This window comes from Trachemys scripta, chromosome 2 (assembly GCF_013100865.1).
Source record: "Trachemys scripta elegans isolate TJP31775 chromosome 2, CAS_Tse_1.0, whole genome shotgun sequence".
NCBI lineage: Eukaryota > Metazoa > Chordata > Testudines > Emydidae > Trachemys > Trachemys scripta.
Window position 1 is genome coordinate 156,304,011 of NC_048299.1, and position 14,861 is coordinate 156,318,871.

The 14,861-nt window shown below is 48.8% G+C and overlaps 1 protein-coding gene across 2 annotated transcripts in view; it reads left to right on the top strand.

Moving 5' to 3' along the window:
* Positions 1 to 9,957: 9,957 nt before the first annotated feature.
* LOC117873036 (indoleamine 2,3-dioxygenase 1-like) overlaps positions 9,958 to 14,861 on the top strand; it is a 17,843-nt gene continuing 12,939 nt past the window's right edge. The window contains exon 1 of one of the 2 annotated variants that reach the window (XM_034762017.1): positions 9,958 to 10,167. The gene's annotated coding sequence lies outside the window, so the exon portion shown is untranslated. Of the gene's footprint in view, positions 10,168 to 10,220; positions 10,929 to 14,861 lie in introns of those variants that run through there. The other variant, XM_034762016.1, reaches the window with a different exon arrangement.

Genomic DNA, 14,861 nt, shown 5'->3' on the forward strand with positions numbered 1-14,861 from the left:
GGCCGTTTACTCCACCTCCAACGAGGGGGATTAGCGCTGAAATTGGTAGGAATAAGTCGGCCTTTCCGGTTCGGATTTGGGGTAGTGTGGATGGAATTCAACGCTATTGGCCTCCGGGAGCTATCCCTGAGTGCTTCATTGCGACTGCTCTGGACAGCACTCTCAACTCAGATGCACTGACCAGGTAGACAGGAAAAGCCCTGAGAACTTTTGAATTTCATTTCCTGTTTGCCCAGCGTGGAGAGCACAGGTGATGACCACGCAGAGCTCATCAGCACAGGTAACCGTGATGGAGTCCCAGGATGGCAAAAGAGCTCCAGCATGGACCGAACGCTCGCCATATGGGGAGACGAATCAGTGCTAGCTGAACTCCGTTGCAGTAAACGAAATGCCAGAACATTGTCCTTCATGCCCTTTAGAAAAAGTCTCAGAGTCCATAACAGGGACGCACAGCAGTGCCACGTGAAAATTAAAGAGCTAAGACAAGCCTACCACAAAGCCAGAGAGGCAAACGGAAGGTCCGGGGCAGAGCCGCAGACATGCCGCTTCTATGCAGAGCTGCATGCCATGCTAGGGGGTGCAGCTACCACTACCCCAACCCCGTGCTTTGACTCCATCAATGGAGAATCACGCAATGTGGAAGCAGGTTTGGGGGACGAGGAAGATGAAGAAGATATCCTGGCTGTTGGGGAAACAGGTTTCTCCACTTCCTTGCTGTGGGCTATGTTTATCACCCTGGACCTGGAACCAGTAACCCCCGAACTCACCTAAGGCGTGCTCCCAGACCCTGACGGCGCACAAGGGACCTCTGGTGAGTGTACCTTTAAACACGCTTGCTTTGTAAATATTACACATAGTTTTAATCATTAATGATTAATTTGCCCTAGCAATCGCGGCCAGTACAGCTACTGGAAAAGTCTGTTAACGTGTCTGGGGATGGAGCAGAAATCCTCCAGGGACATCTCCAAAATGCTCTCCTTGATGTACTCCCAAAGCCTTTGCAAAAGGTTTCTGGGGAGGGCTGCCTTATCCCGTCCACCATGGTAGGACACTATGCCACGCCAGGCCAGTAGCACATTGTTATGCAATGATTCCAGACTAAGCATGGCAGCGTATGGTCCCGGTGTTTGCTGGCATGCAGACAACATCCATTCCTTATCTCTCTTTGTTATCCTCAGGAGAGTGATATCATTCACGGTCACCTGGTTGAAATGGGGTGATATTATTAAGGGGACATTCAGAGGTGCCCGTTCCTGCTCGGCTGAAGAGAAATATTCCCCGTTGTTAGCCACGCGGTGGGGGGGAGGGGTGAATTGATCATCCCAGACAATTGGGTTGGCCATTTAAAATGCGTTTGCAATTGTGACAATGCGGTTCTGGCGGAACCCAACTGAGAGTGCCAACTCAGGACAAATTGCTCAAACGGGGCAGTTACAGCCCAAAGCTGGGGGTTTTTCCACCTCTAAGGCAAACCAAACCAGCCAGACTAAGAGGACTTCGGTCTCACCCCACTGGCTAACCGCAAGTCTCACAAGCAATCTCCTTAGATACTCCAGTTTCCCAGTATTACCACCAGTGCCACTCGTTATGGGGACAAATGGTTATGAAAACCAATACCCCAGTAAAAGAAAAAGGTTCTCCTGATCCCAAAGGACCAAGCCCCAGACCCAGGTCAATATACAAATCAGATCTTACCCACAAATCACGCTGTTGCCAATCCTTTAGAATCTAAAATCTAACGGTTTATTCATAAAAGGAAAAAGATAGAGATGAGAGTTTCCATTTAACCAATTCTATTACATACAGTAATGGCAATCAAAGTTCTTGGTTCAGGCTTGCAGCAGCGATAGAATAAACTGCAGGTTCAAATCAAGTCTCTGGAATACATCCCCCGCTGGGATGGGTCCTCAGTCCTTTGTTCAAAGCTTCATATCTCTGGAGGAACTTTGCTACAAGCTGAAGCAGGATTGAAGACAAGATGGAGATGAAGCGTCAGCCTTACATAGTCTTTTCCAGGTGTAAGAACACCTTTGTTCTTACTGTGGAAAATTACAGCAACATGGAGCCTGGAGTCACATGGGCCAGTCCCTGCATATTTTGCTGGGTTACAAGGTGTATCTGCCTTCTCTCAGTGGGTCCATTGTATAGCTGATGGTCCTTAATGGGCCATCAAGCAGGCTAGGCAGAGCTAACACCAGTTTGTCTGGGATGTCACCCAGCAGCATAGCATAAATTTGAAATACAGACAGTATAGAGCCAATATTCATAACTTCAACTACAAAATTGATACACACATATAGACAGCATAATCGTAACCAGTAAACCATAGCCTTGTCTTAGACACCCCATTTGACCCCCTTTATACAAGATTTGGGTGCCACTACAGGACCTTGGTTGCAACAATGATCTATATGGTCCCAGATTATATCAATAACGTCACAGCAATGTAAAAGGAGGGGCTGCACAAACCCAACTAAGCCCCCTCCCCCACACACCCACCCAACGGGTGCTTGGTATGGGAAATGAGGGCGCTGCTGCTTGAAACCATTCCCACGTTATGAAGGTTAAAAAAAGCCATTGTTCTCTAAAATGTGTCTTTTTAACCACCTCTCCCTTTTCCTCCACCAGCTGCAAATGTTTCTCCTTCGCAGAGGCTAGTGAAGATTAGAAGGAGAAAATGGCGGACTCGGGCAGATATGTTCTCGGAGCTCCAGATGTCCTCCTACGCTGACAGAGCACAGCAGAATGCATGGAGGCTGACAATGTCAGAGTGCAGAAAAGCACAATATGAACGAGAGGAGAGGTGGTGGGCTGAAGAGGATAGGTGGTGTCAGCTTGCTGACAGAAGGCAAGAGTCGATGCTCCGGCTGCTGGAGCATCAAACTGATATGCTCCAGCGTATGGTTGAGCTGCAGGAAAGGCAGCAGGAGCAGAGACCGCCGCTACAGCCCCTGTGTAACCAACAGCCTTCCTCCCCAAGTTCCGCAGCCTCCTCACCCAGACGCCCAAGAACACGGTGGGGGGGCCTCCGGCCACTCCACCCCAGAGGATTGCCCAAGCATCAGAAGGCTGGCTTTCAATAAGTGTTTGCACTTTGTTAAAGTTTTAGTGTGTCCTTGTCCTTCCCGTCTCCCCCACCCCTCCCGGGCTACCTTGGCAGTTATCCCCCTAGTTGTGTGATGAATTAATAAAGTCATTGTTACTTCACATTCATGCATTCTTTATTGCCTCTGCAAGCGGTGCTCGGAGAGGGTGGTTAGCTTACAGGGAAGTAGAGTGAACTGGGGGTGTGGGGGGGGGAAAAGAGAGGGAATGTTCATCAAGGAGAAACAAACAGAAGCTTCACACCATAGCCTGGCCAGTCATAAAACTGGTTTTCAAAGCTTCTTTGATGCGCACCGCGCCCTGCTGTACTCTTCTAACCGCCCTGGTGTCTGGCTGCGTGTAATCAGCGGCCAGGCGATTTGCCTCAACCTCCCACCCCGCCATAAATGTCTCCCCCTTACTCTCACAGATATTGTGGAGCGCACAGCAAGCAGCAATAACAGTGGGGATATTGGTTTCGTTGAGGTCTATCCGAGTCAGTAAACTGCACCAGCGCGCTTTTAAACGTCCAAATGCACATTCTACCACCATTCTGCACTTGCTTAGCCTACCGTTGAGCAGGTCTTGACTACTGTCCAGGCTGCCTGTGTATGGCTTCATGAGCCATGGCATTAAAGGGTAGGCTGGGTCCCCAAGGATAATGATAACCATTGGGGATGTTGAAATGCCTATTTTCCTGTCTGGGAAGAAAGTCCCTTCCTCCAGCTTTTGAAACAGACCAGAGTTCCCGAAGACGCGAGCATCATGTACCTTTCCCGGCCATCCCACGTTGCTGTTAGTGAAACGTCCCTTGTGATCCACCAGGGCTTGCAGCAGCATTGAAAAGTACCCTTTTCGGTTTATGTACTCGCTGGCTTGGTGCTCCGATAACAAGATAGAGATATGGGTTCCGTCTATTGCCCCACCACAGTTTGGGAATCCCATTGCAGCAAAGCCATCCATTATGACCTGCACGTTTCCCAGAGTCACTACCCTTGATATCAATGGCTCTTTGATTGCGTTGGCTACTTGGATCAGAGCAGCCCCCACAGTAGATTTGCCTACTCCAAATTGATTCCCAACTGACCGGTAGCGGTCTGGTGTTGCAAGCTTCCACAGGGCTATCGCCACTTGCTTCTCAATGGTGAGGACTGCTTTCATCCTGGTATTCTGGCGCTTCAGGGCAGGGGAAAGCAAGTCACAAAGTTCCATGAAAGTGCCCTTACGCATGCGAAAGTTTCGCAGCCACTGGGAATCGTCCCACACCTGCAACACGATGCTGTCCCACCAGTCTGTGCTTGTTTCCCGGGCCCAGAATCGTCTTTCCACGCCATGAACCTGCCCCAGTAACACCATGATTTGCACATTGCTGGGGCCTGTACTTTGAGAGAGGTCTATATCCGTGTCTATTTCTTCATCACTCTCGTTGCCCCGCTGCAGTCGCCGCCTCGCCTGGTTTTGCCTTGGCAGGTTCTGGCTCTGCATATACTCCAGGATAATGTGCGTGATGTTCATAGTGCTCATAATTGCCACGGTGATCTGAGCGGGCTCCGTGATCCCAGTGCTATGGTGTCTGGGCTCAAAAAAGCCGCGAAAGGGAGGGAGGGAGGGGCGACTGAAGACATGGCTGACAGGGAATTAAAATCAACAAAGGTAGCTGTGCATCAGGAACAAACACAAACAACTGTCACACAGAATGCCCCCCCCCCCTCAAAGATTGAACTCAAAACCCTGGGTTTAGCAGGCCGTTGATTTCACGGAGGGAGGGGGAAGCAAATGAATACAGAACAAATCTGGTCCATCTACTTTTTACATCTTAGGCTGGCAGCAGACAGTGCAGCATGACTGATGGCCATCGGCATCTTCTGGGTGCTTGGCAGAAGATGCTGCATTACGACTGCGAGCCATCATCATCAAGACGGTGCAATAGGACTGCCGGCAGGAGACAAAACATGTCTGCCCAGGTGCCTCTGACTGAACTCACTGAGGAGTACGACAACGACGGATACCAATTGTAATACACCATCTGCTGCCAAAAGGCAAGGAGCTGCTGCTGTGTAGCAATGCAGTACCACGTCTGCCGGCACCCAGATGACATATGGTGACGCTGAGCTGAGCGGGCTCCATGCTTGCCGTGGTATGTCGTCTGCACAGATAACCCAGGAAAAAAGGCACGAAACGATTGTCTGCCATTGCTCTCGGGGGGGGGGGGGGCCTGATGACTTGTACCCAGAATCCACCACAACCCTGTTTTTGCCTCATCAGGCATTGGGATCTCAACCCAGAATTCCAATGGGCGGCGGAGACTGCGGGAACTGTGGGATAGCTACCCACAGTGCAATGCTCCGGAAATCGACGCTAGCCTCAGTACTGTGGACGCAAGTCCGCCGACTTAATGCACTTAGAGCATTTTATTGGGGACACAACCGACTACACTACAAAATTAGGTCGAATTTATAGAAGACATACCGTAAGCTGCTGCAGAGTGTACAACACAGCCAAACTAAACAGGCAATGACGGTAAATGTGACTATACACATCTCCTTCACCCCTGTATTGTAAGTAACTGAGGCATCACTGTGTGTGAGTGTGAGAGAGAGAAGAGTTTCACAGCACAAAGCCTATACCCAGATTCTTTGTTTAGTGATTGAATAGCACACCAGGAGTACAGAACTGAACAATAAAAATATGGAAGACAACAGAGGCCCCACTGCAGTCACAATTGTTTTTCTTTTCAAGAGCCTGCAAAGAAGAGCAGTGGCAGCGTGAGCTCTTTCTTCTGCTTTCCGCAGAAGTTTGGTATTACATGGATGTGAGAAAAATCAGTCCACAGCTACCCTAGACTGAAAAATTTTGTGCACGTGTTTGCTTATAAAGGTACACTCGAAGGATGAGAAGGTACTGCAAAAACAGCCTTGAACAGTCCTAGTGCAGATCAAATCCTTCGTGGAAATATTGAAGGGCACAAGCAGGTTCTAGGCACAGAGGCAGTATGTTAGAACCTTACCTTCCACCACATTCTTGTCCTTCTTGAGATTTACAGGCTGCACATAGGTTTGAACTTGGAGCTGAGTCCAATTCACAATAAAAGGGCCAGGCGTTGCTAGAACAGATTAACTAAATTCCATCCTGTACAAACAACGGCAGTTTGCATTACCTTGCTTTGTGGCATGTTTACTCATAACCTAGCCAGTTCTTCGCGTGCTGGTTGAGTAGTTGTTGTCAGATGCTACCGGTGTGGTGCTTCTGCTTTCTCCTGTTGATATCACTCGGCTGCGTGCGTGTGTTCCCTCTGTGTGTTGCCCCAGCTCTGCACAGATAGCTGACACAGCAAACCCGACGAGAACCCCCAATAACCACAGAGTCTAGTAAGGTACAAAGGCACCTCGGCCAGGTTTATTGCGACCCTGACACAATTTCAGTTCCCCGTAGATTACTTAGTCTACCGGGCATACTGCTAGAAAGTGCCGCTCGGCAATGGACTCGGCTCAGTGGCGGGACTTTCCACTGCCCCCTCGGCCGGACAAAGACACCACCCCAGGGATACATTTTTATACACAGGTACAAACAAGTTACACGTCACTCCTGACGTATTGAGGTGCAACCCCTCTACGCAGCGAGGTACAACCCCTCTATGCAGTAAGGTGCCGCCTCGCACCTTGTACCTGTTGGTTTGATCAAAACAACTCTATCCATCATTTTACCCTTTTGCCCCTGTCATTGGGATGGGTCGGCCTGTTCCATGTTATCTGTGGAATGTTCCGGTACAGTGTGTCTTGGTACCATGTTTATACCGTAACTATGCAACATCAGCCCTTTCCTTGCCAGCTTCTGTGAGCAGGGCCTGCCTCTTGCTCACAGCTTAACTTTGCTTTTATGCTAGCAAAGTCTTGACCATGACTTTAGTTCAGGCCTCAGGGCCTTTACTTACTACAGTAGTCACTGTGTAGTACACATGTGCTCCATCCAACCAGAACTGGAAATTCCTCCTCCTTTGTTACTGTCTTTTCCTCATCTACCATTTGCTGTCTGGAATGGAATCCTCCTGTGTCCATATATTTTATTCTCTTCTTCCACTCACCGGTAAATCATTTTAGTTAGGGGGAAGAAACCTCCCCTCTCCCCTGACACGTTTTAACATGTTGCTAAACATTAAGCAAAAAGTCTTAAGGCCCTTATTCCCAGGGGGCCAGGTGTCAAATCTTGCCCACCCCTTGTGACGGGATCCCCAGGATACAGCCTGGGACCGCTGTGCCCCCTTAGCCCAGGCTAGAGAGTTGTCTCTCACAATGCTTTGCTAGTGACAAGCAGCGAGCCCCTCAAGGCACTGTGATCGCTCAGCACAACCGCACTTGGAGCCCCACACCCAGCTAGATTGGTGCCTTTCTCTGCATGAATGCTCCCGCAGCCACTCATGAATCACACAACCAAATCCCTCCAGCTCCCGGCACTCTACCTCAGGAATATACCAACTTGTGCTGTTCAAGACAATAAATTTGCACTGCTTAATTGGTTCACCACTTTAATTATCCATTAGGAACATGCAAACCTGAGCAGATACTTAAGAATATAATCATGTCAGTATATGACAGTTTTCATCTTGCGGAAAGATTGTTTTCATAACATAAGGGAAAGCGATAGAGATCTATCGCATTCTTTGGAATGTATCGACGAAGGCTGGTGTATAGCCATTTACTGAATGCGATTTCCAATGATTCCTATGTGAGATAAATTGATGCCTTGATGCCCCCGCTATTTCTGTATCAGAGTAACAATTTATGAGCCAGTCAAACACTCCAGGTACAACTAGGGTGACCAGACAGCAAATGTGAAAAATCAGGACGGGGGGTGGGGGGGTAATAGGGTGACCAGATGTCCTGATTTTATAGGGACAGTCCCAATTTTGGGGTCTCTCTCTTATATAGGGTCCTAAGTACAACAGATATATGCCTGTATCTGAAGTTCTCTGGCTTTTACAGTCCATTGGTGATGGGCCATCAACATATGTATTTTGACTTTTTCATTAACGTCTGGGTTCACAGGAAGACACTGTGTGGGTAAGCATGTGAAGAATGGCTACGGGGGCCCTACACAGGCACGTGACCGTGTCACCTGATATTGGAATCCATCTTGCATTCTGTACTTTTTCACAAGAGGCGGGGGGAGGAGGGTGTCAAACTAGGAAACAAAGGACTCCCACCTTATGTAAATCCTATTTCGGGGTGGGGAGTGAGGTAATCTAGGTCATCAGTTCTCCGCTGTGACCCCACCCAAGATGACAGTTGTTTCCAGCAAAGACTGAACTGGGGAGAAAAGAACTGAAACCAGGCTGGAAGGGCATCTGGCCTGTGAAGAAGATCGCATTCAGGGTAAGAACTTGCCTGTAGTTCTCAAAACCAGTTTCTTACGGCGAGCAAACTTAGAAGAAGGCAGATAGCTTAATAGTATAATTGTCTGAATAAAACAAGAAATAGTGATTTTTCAATATAACCCAGGTTAAATACACCTTACCTCCTGTTATAGGTCACAAAGCACACTACCCCCCCGGTCAAGTGAGAAGTTGTGCAGACCCTCCTGCACACTGAGGGAAGAGGCACATTTCATATACATTTTGGGTTTGTACTCAAGGCGCTTGCCACAGCACCCAGGTGCTGCCACCAGCCTTGAAGCTGAGCAAGATGTGTGTGTCTCTGTGCAGCTGGGTGTGGCCCTGCCTAGGTGCTTGGCTGGAAAAGGGTGGGGAGCCTAGTCCAGCAACACCAGGTAAAAGACTAATCTGCCAGCCTGGGCCCCCTCTTAGTGGCCTCCCAGCACACCAGGGGACAGCCAAGGGGGTCCAACCTGTCACAATCTTTAACGTTTCTTTTGGTACTGTTTGTTTGGCTAAAGTGTGTGGTAAGCATGCGGTCCAAACTCTTTAGACTGTAGTCAATAAAAGAACAGCTAGGCAGGCAAAAGAGGCAAAATCTAGAGAGATTGGGCATTAAACTGTCTCACTTTAACTATTAGGGTTAATCTGTCACCAAGTCACTTTTTCTCACCTCCCTGGATATTGCAGTCCTTAATACACAGATTTATCCCTTGAACTGGGCCGAACGACTGACTACTCCGAGCGTCTGTGTCGCTTGCAGCGGAGGGGGGCAGGAGAAAGGCCCAGCACGTGGCCACTGTGTTGTGTTCGCCCAGCACATGGACCGAGGGTATAAAACTGAAGTCCAGGCATGTCTTGGGGCCATTGCTGAGTCCCCAGGCAACGTTGAGCAATTCCCCTGGTAGGGCCAGACGCAAGTGAGTCATTGAATTGTCGCTCCCTTGCTGGAGAATGGCTGCTAATTTCTGTTCAGCACCCACCTGGGCGCTGGTTACTAGTCTCCAGAGACAATGACAAGGGGAGGTATCTGGGTGCCTCCTAAACCCACAGCATTTTTAGTGACAACCGTACAACACATTTCAGATGCATAGAGAAGAAAGCCTCCATTTCAGCTTGGCCCAGCTTCCTCCTCCACACGGGGCAAGGGCTCTGTACCCTTGTAGACTAACTGCCTCAGTGGCATCACTTTCAGAGGTCGCTGCCTTGCAAATACCAAGCAAACGCGGAGTTCCATCCACACGTTCACAAGACGTTACGCCGTGGGTCCGAGACTTCTCTGCTGAGGCATCCTTTGGAGCAGTGGTTCTACAAGCAGCAATCCCATCTGCATCCTTACTGAGGAAGAGAAAGGGAGTACTATTGGTCACCTACACCGGAATATATAATGGGACCAGCACTGAAACAACTCCAGTTCTTTCCTTGTGTAAAGTTCCCCTTCTTCGAGTGCTGGTCACTCTGCGTATTCCAGCGTGGGTATGCATGCGCGCCACGCGCCCGAGACAAGAACTCTTGCAAGCAGTGTCCATTGGTCCATGTTTGCACCCTGTCCAGACCGTGCCTCCTCATTGCTCTGCACTGAGACACAGGGCTTAAAAGGGGTGGGGTGGATCAACTATCAACTCTCTTGCCAAGATCTGAAGCAGAAGAGAAGGAGGGCAGCTCGTCACGTACTGAGAGGGGCCATACATCTCAAGAACTCCAGTTACGATAAGGTAGGGAAGTTACTCAAAGGGGGTCTTTATTTTCATTATGAATCAGACAGAAAAATGCAAAGAGGGAATTGCTTTGTTTTAGCACCACAGCATTGCTGCTAGCAGAACCTGCACGTGTAGAGAAGTGGGCAAAAGTTAAAAGATATCAGCTGACCTTTGAGGAGAGGGGGAAAACAATTGTTGAATCAGACCTAAAAAGAGATGGGCAGGGATTATTCACGAGTGGCAAAGGACTGAAATAACGCAAGTCCCCACATCCCCCTGCAACCGCAAAGCCAGTTCTTATAAGGAATGTCATGTGCTGGATGTTTTTATATGAAACATACTGGGGCTGCTTTAACAAGAAGCGGTTCCTAAAAGGAAAAGCCATTAACCTCTACAAATGCAAAAGATAGCACAGCAAATACTTCTTGGATTTAGTTCCCGTACATAGGCGGGGCATGCAGACTCCCACCTGGAAAGGCCTGTTCGGTGGGGACAACAAGTTAAAGTTTAACAATCAATGACAAATCCCTTTGCTGATGTCAAAGAAGTGCAGGCACCCCCCATGCTAGAAGAAGCTGGTCTGATAAGGCTGAATAACTCAGGAGGAGACATTCGACACAATATACATGGCTTCATCTGCACATATGGCTCACTTTAATGATAAAGGGGCTACCAAAGAACAAAGCGATAACCCTACTGCTCACCTTCCTGAAGAGAAAAAGAACACGTTGGGAGAGAACTTGGTAAAATCTGGGTCACTGTAATGAACAACAAAGGTATGGAAACTGCAGCTCTTCTCTGCCTCCCTCCCCCCAAACAGGTATGTTACATTCTCGGTACCTGGGGCAAAGTGCCATGGAGCTGTGGCTTTGTCCCTGGAACTTTCTGCTACTTGGTTATCTGCTGAATTCTTCACAGCAAGCCAGGCAGGGACCTACGTAATCAGAGGGGTCTGCTTTTAACCTGTAGCTCAGGTACTATTGTCCAACAGCGCATGCTCATTCCTGCAGTAACTGTAGGAGCAGGAGACCCTTTGAGAGATTGAGGGGGGAGGGCAGACTCACATGTATATGCCTAATTCATAGATTCCAAGGCCAGAAGGGACCGTTGTGATCATCTAGTCTGACCTCCTGTACAACATGTTCTGGGGACATTCTAGAGCAAAAGGAATTAGGCTGTAGATCGATTTTTTGAGATTTAAGATTGGACTTTTTAAAACTTGCCAGTGATGGAAAATCCTTCACGACACTGGATGTTGTTCCACTGGTGAATTACCCTCACTGTTACAAATTTACACCTTATTTCCAGGCTGCATTTGTCTCAATTCAACTTCCAGCCATTGCTAGATTGATAAATATTTGTTTGAAGAGCCCATTGGGCCCATATATTCCATCTAAGTTACAACACCGTACAAAGGTGTTATTAACCCAATCGCTGGTGTTTGTCCAATATTAAAGTTTGAGTAACAAACTGTATACCACTGAGACCTCAGGCTGATGGCGTGTTTATTTACTGAACCCCAGTTTCTTATTGCTTACCCTCGGTTTTCCCTTCTTAACTTTCTTTTGAAATGCTTGAGAGTCTGATCTTCTCTAACAATCCTTAGTTTCCTTAGTCCAGGTAGTTTTTAGTTGGTTTTCCTCGAAATTTATAAAAATAAGTAAGTTTTTAACTCTCATCCTTGACCGTCTTTTGCCCCAACAAAGTAACAACTGTTTGTTTTTAGCCCAACACAACTAACTTCTCTTTCACATGGTATTAGAGCTGTTGGAACTGGACTTTGGCTTGTCTACACTTAACAGCTTAACAGCAGCAGCAATAACATTTCATACAGTGTTTTCTTTATGTTCAGCTGATTATCCACCACAACTCGCACATTTTTTCAGTCACTGCTTGAGCTCAGCTTACCATGCCTAAGAATGTAGGCCATACTGACAGAATGGGGGACTTGATCTTGGGAAGCAAACACTTTGGCCATATTAAAAGTGATCGAGGTCACTCAAATTGATGTACACATGTCAATGACTTGCTCTGAGATTTGCTTTATTCAAGGCCATGGACACACTTAAATTGGGGGAGTGGTACATAGTTTATTTTTGTGATGTACAAATATTTTAACATCACTGATGTCTGCAGTGCGGGGCCAAAAACCAATTCCCCACTAGGGAAAAAAAAAAAAAAAAAAAAAGCCTCCCTGGCTGATGACTTCCTATTTCAAAATAGGCCTACAATTATATGATTTTACGGTAACCCTTTGGGCACAGAGGTCACAATTCTGCAGATCTAGAAAATGCCCATACACATAAGGTCGTGTTTCTAAGACTTGTAAGCCTCAGTGAGAGAGAGATGGGAATGGAGCATTGGAGTTCCTGGTTCCCAGACCTGTATTTGAACCAACAGGCCATGACAGCAGACCGAGCCCTGGCCTACACCCTACGAATGTATGTGGTTGTAACTATGTTGCTCGGGGTGTGGAAAACCGACACACTGAGCAATGACATTAGCGCTGTCTGTACCGGGAGGTTGGTCGGGATTTGTTGATGCGAGGACTTCTCCCCGAGAGGCGGTAGCTATGTCGACAGGAGGTGAAGTACTTGTGCCGGCGGGAGAAGCTCTCCCATGCCTGTAGGTTGCATCTCCACCAAGTGCTACAGCGGCACAGCTGTGCTGCTGCAAGTGTAGACAAGCCTGGAGATAAACAAGCGCTCTGTCTGCAGTTGGAGTACGGCCCACACCGCGGGACTGGTGGGAGCGAGACTTGCAGTCAGGATAAGTGCTTTCAGCTTTAACCCTTAGAAGGCATTTCCACACAACTTCCCTGGCTATAGAAATCAAATGGAGAGAGTGGTTTCCCTGCAGGGAATGGCTGGAATTGGTTCCCTCTGGAATGCAACGCAATGTGACATTCCCCCCTCGCTGACGTCCTCTGTTCATTTGGCACGCAGCACTGCCACCCTGTGGCCAAAACGAGCACTGTAGTGAATTACACTTCCAAAATGCAGTCTTATATATATATATGAGAGTCACTGCTGTAAAGAAAGTATTTTTAATTTATAAGCGGGGGGGCGGAGGAGTCGCACTCAGAGGCTTGCTATGTGAAAGGGGTCAAAAGTTTAACACCATTATAAATGCTGGAGGCAAAGTGGGATTTGGAGTGGAGGTTTACAGCTCACGGCCCCCCATGTAATAACCTCACAACCCCCTGAGGGGTCCCGACCCCCAGTTTGAGACACAGAAATTGTCAAGCGCTTCCTGTAAAGCAGGGGTTCTCGATCAGATAAGATTTGCCCAAAGACAACATCCACACTTGGAAGCACTGTGCGGCTGTAGCATTGTGAGTATCGCTGTAGTGAGCGATTCTCCGGTTGCTGCAGTTAATCCACCTCCCCAAGAGGAGGTTGCTAAGTCCACGAAGAAAAATCTTCCGTTGAGCTAATGCTGCCTACTGCAGGGGTCAGATCAGCATAGGGCTCTCTGGGCTACTCTACACTACCTCTTAGGGGTGTTGATTTTTTGTACCCTTGGAAGTCTGCAACAGAACCGCTTTTCAAAGCCTGCATAAAATGACCTGTTCACACAGGCAGAAGTGAAAAATAGCTTGGAGAGATCTGCTAATCGAGACAGATTTAGTCTGGGTCAGAATTCATATTTAAATGCCGAGAGGAGCATCACCTGGAAGGTGCTCCGTTACTTGGAAGTAACTCTGCTGAAGTCCCAGGGTGCTGGAGGTAAAACCAGAGGCCAGATCACTTGCCCATTAACATGGCTTCTCTTACAAGGCATGTCCTGGTACAGCAAACATTTTCAACCGTCCTTGAACAAAACTTGCTGTGCCTGACAGTTGCCAGCCAAATTGAACCCACATTGTCCAAAAGGAATTTGTGCAGGAATTATGCCTTCCTAATTCCCCCCACTCCACACACACACTTACACTTCCTGCCCAATCTTTTTTTAATATTGCTGCATCCTATTTAATAGTTGCCATATCCCAGCTCAGAAATGACTGCTCTTCAGAGATGGGGACCTCACAGACTCTCTGTGAAGTCCCCAACACTGTGTGATCCTTCAGGATGAAAGGCACCAAGACACAACCATTGTTGGGAAATTGTGTCTAGGTGCCATCAAGTTGTTCTGTAGTTTATAGCCCCCTGGAGAGAAAAACAAAACTGACTTTAACCTTGACCCAGGGCCGGTGCAACCTATTAGGCAACCTAGGCAGTCACCTAGGGCACTAGCATTTGGGAGGGTGGCATTTTCTTCGGCCGCCCTGGTCATCGTCATTTACGTGCAGGGAGCTGGGGCAGGGGGGGCGCGGGGAGGGCCGCCTGCAGCAAGTAAGGGCAGGGGGCGGCACGCAGGGGAACTCCCCGCCCCAGCTCATCTGCTCCGCCTCCTCCCCTGAGCACGCTGCCCCACTCTGCTTCTCTCCCTCCCAGGCTTGCGGCACCAAACAGATGATTGGCGCCACAAGCCTGACAGGTGGGAGAAGTGGAGCAGCGACAGCGTGCTCAGGGAGGAGGCGGAGCAGAGGTGAGCTGGGGTGGGGAGCTGCCGTACGGCTCCCTGGGCTGGGGGGGAGCCTCAGGGGGGAGGGAGAGCTGCCGCGGGGCTTGGGGAGGGGGCAGAGCAGAGGTGAGCTGAGGTGGGGAGCTGCCGCACAGCTCCCCGGGCAGGAGGGGGAGCTGCCACGGGGGGGGGGGGTGCCTCAG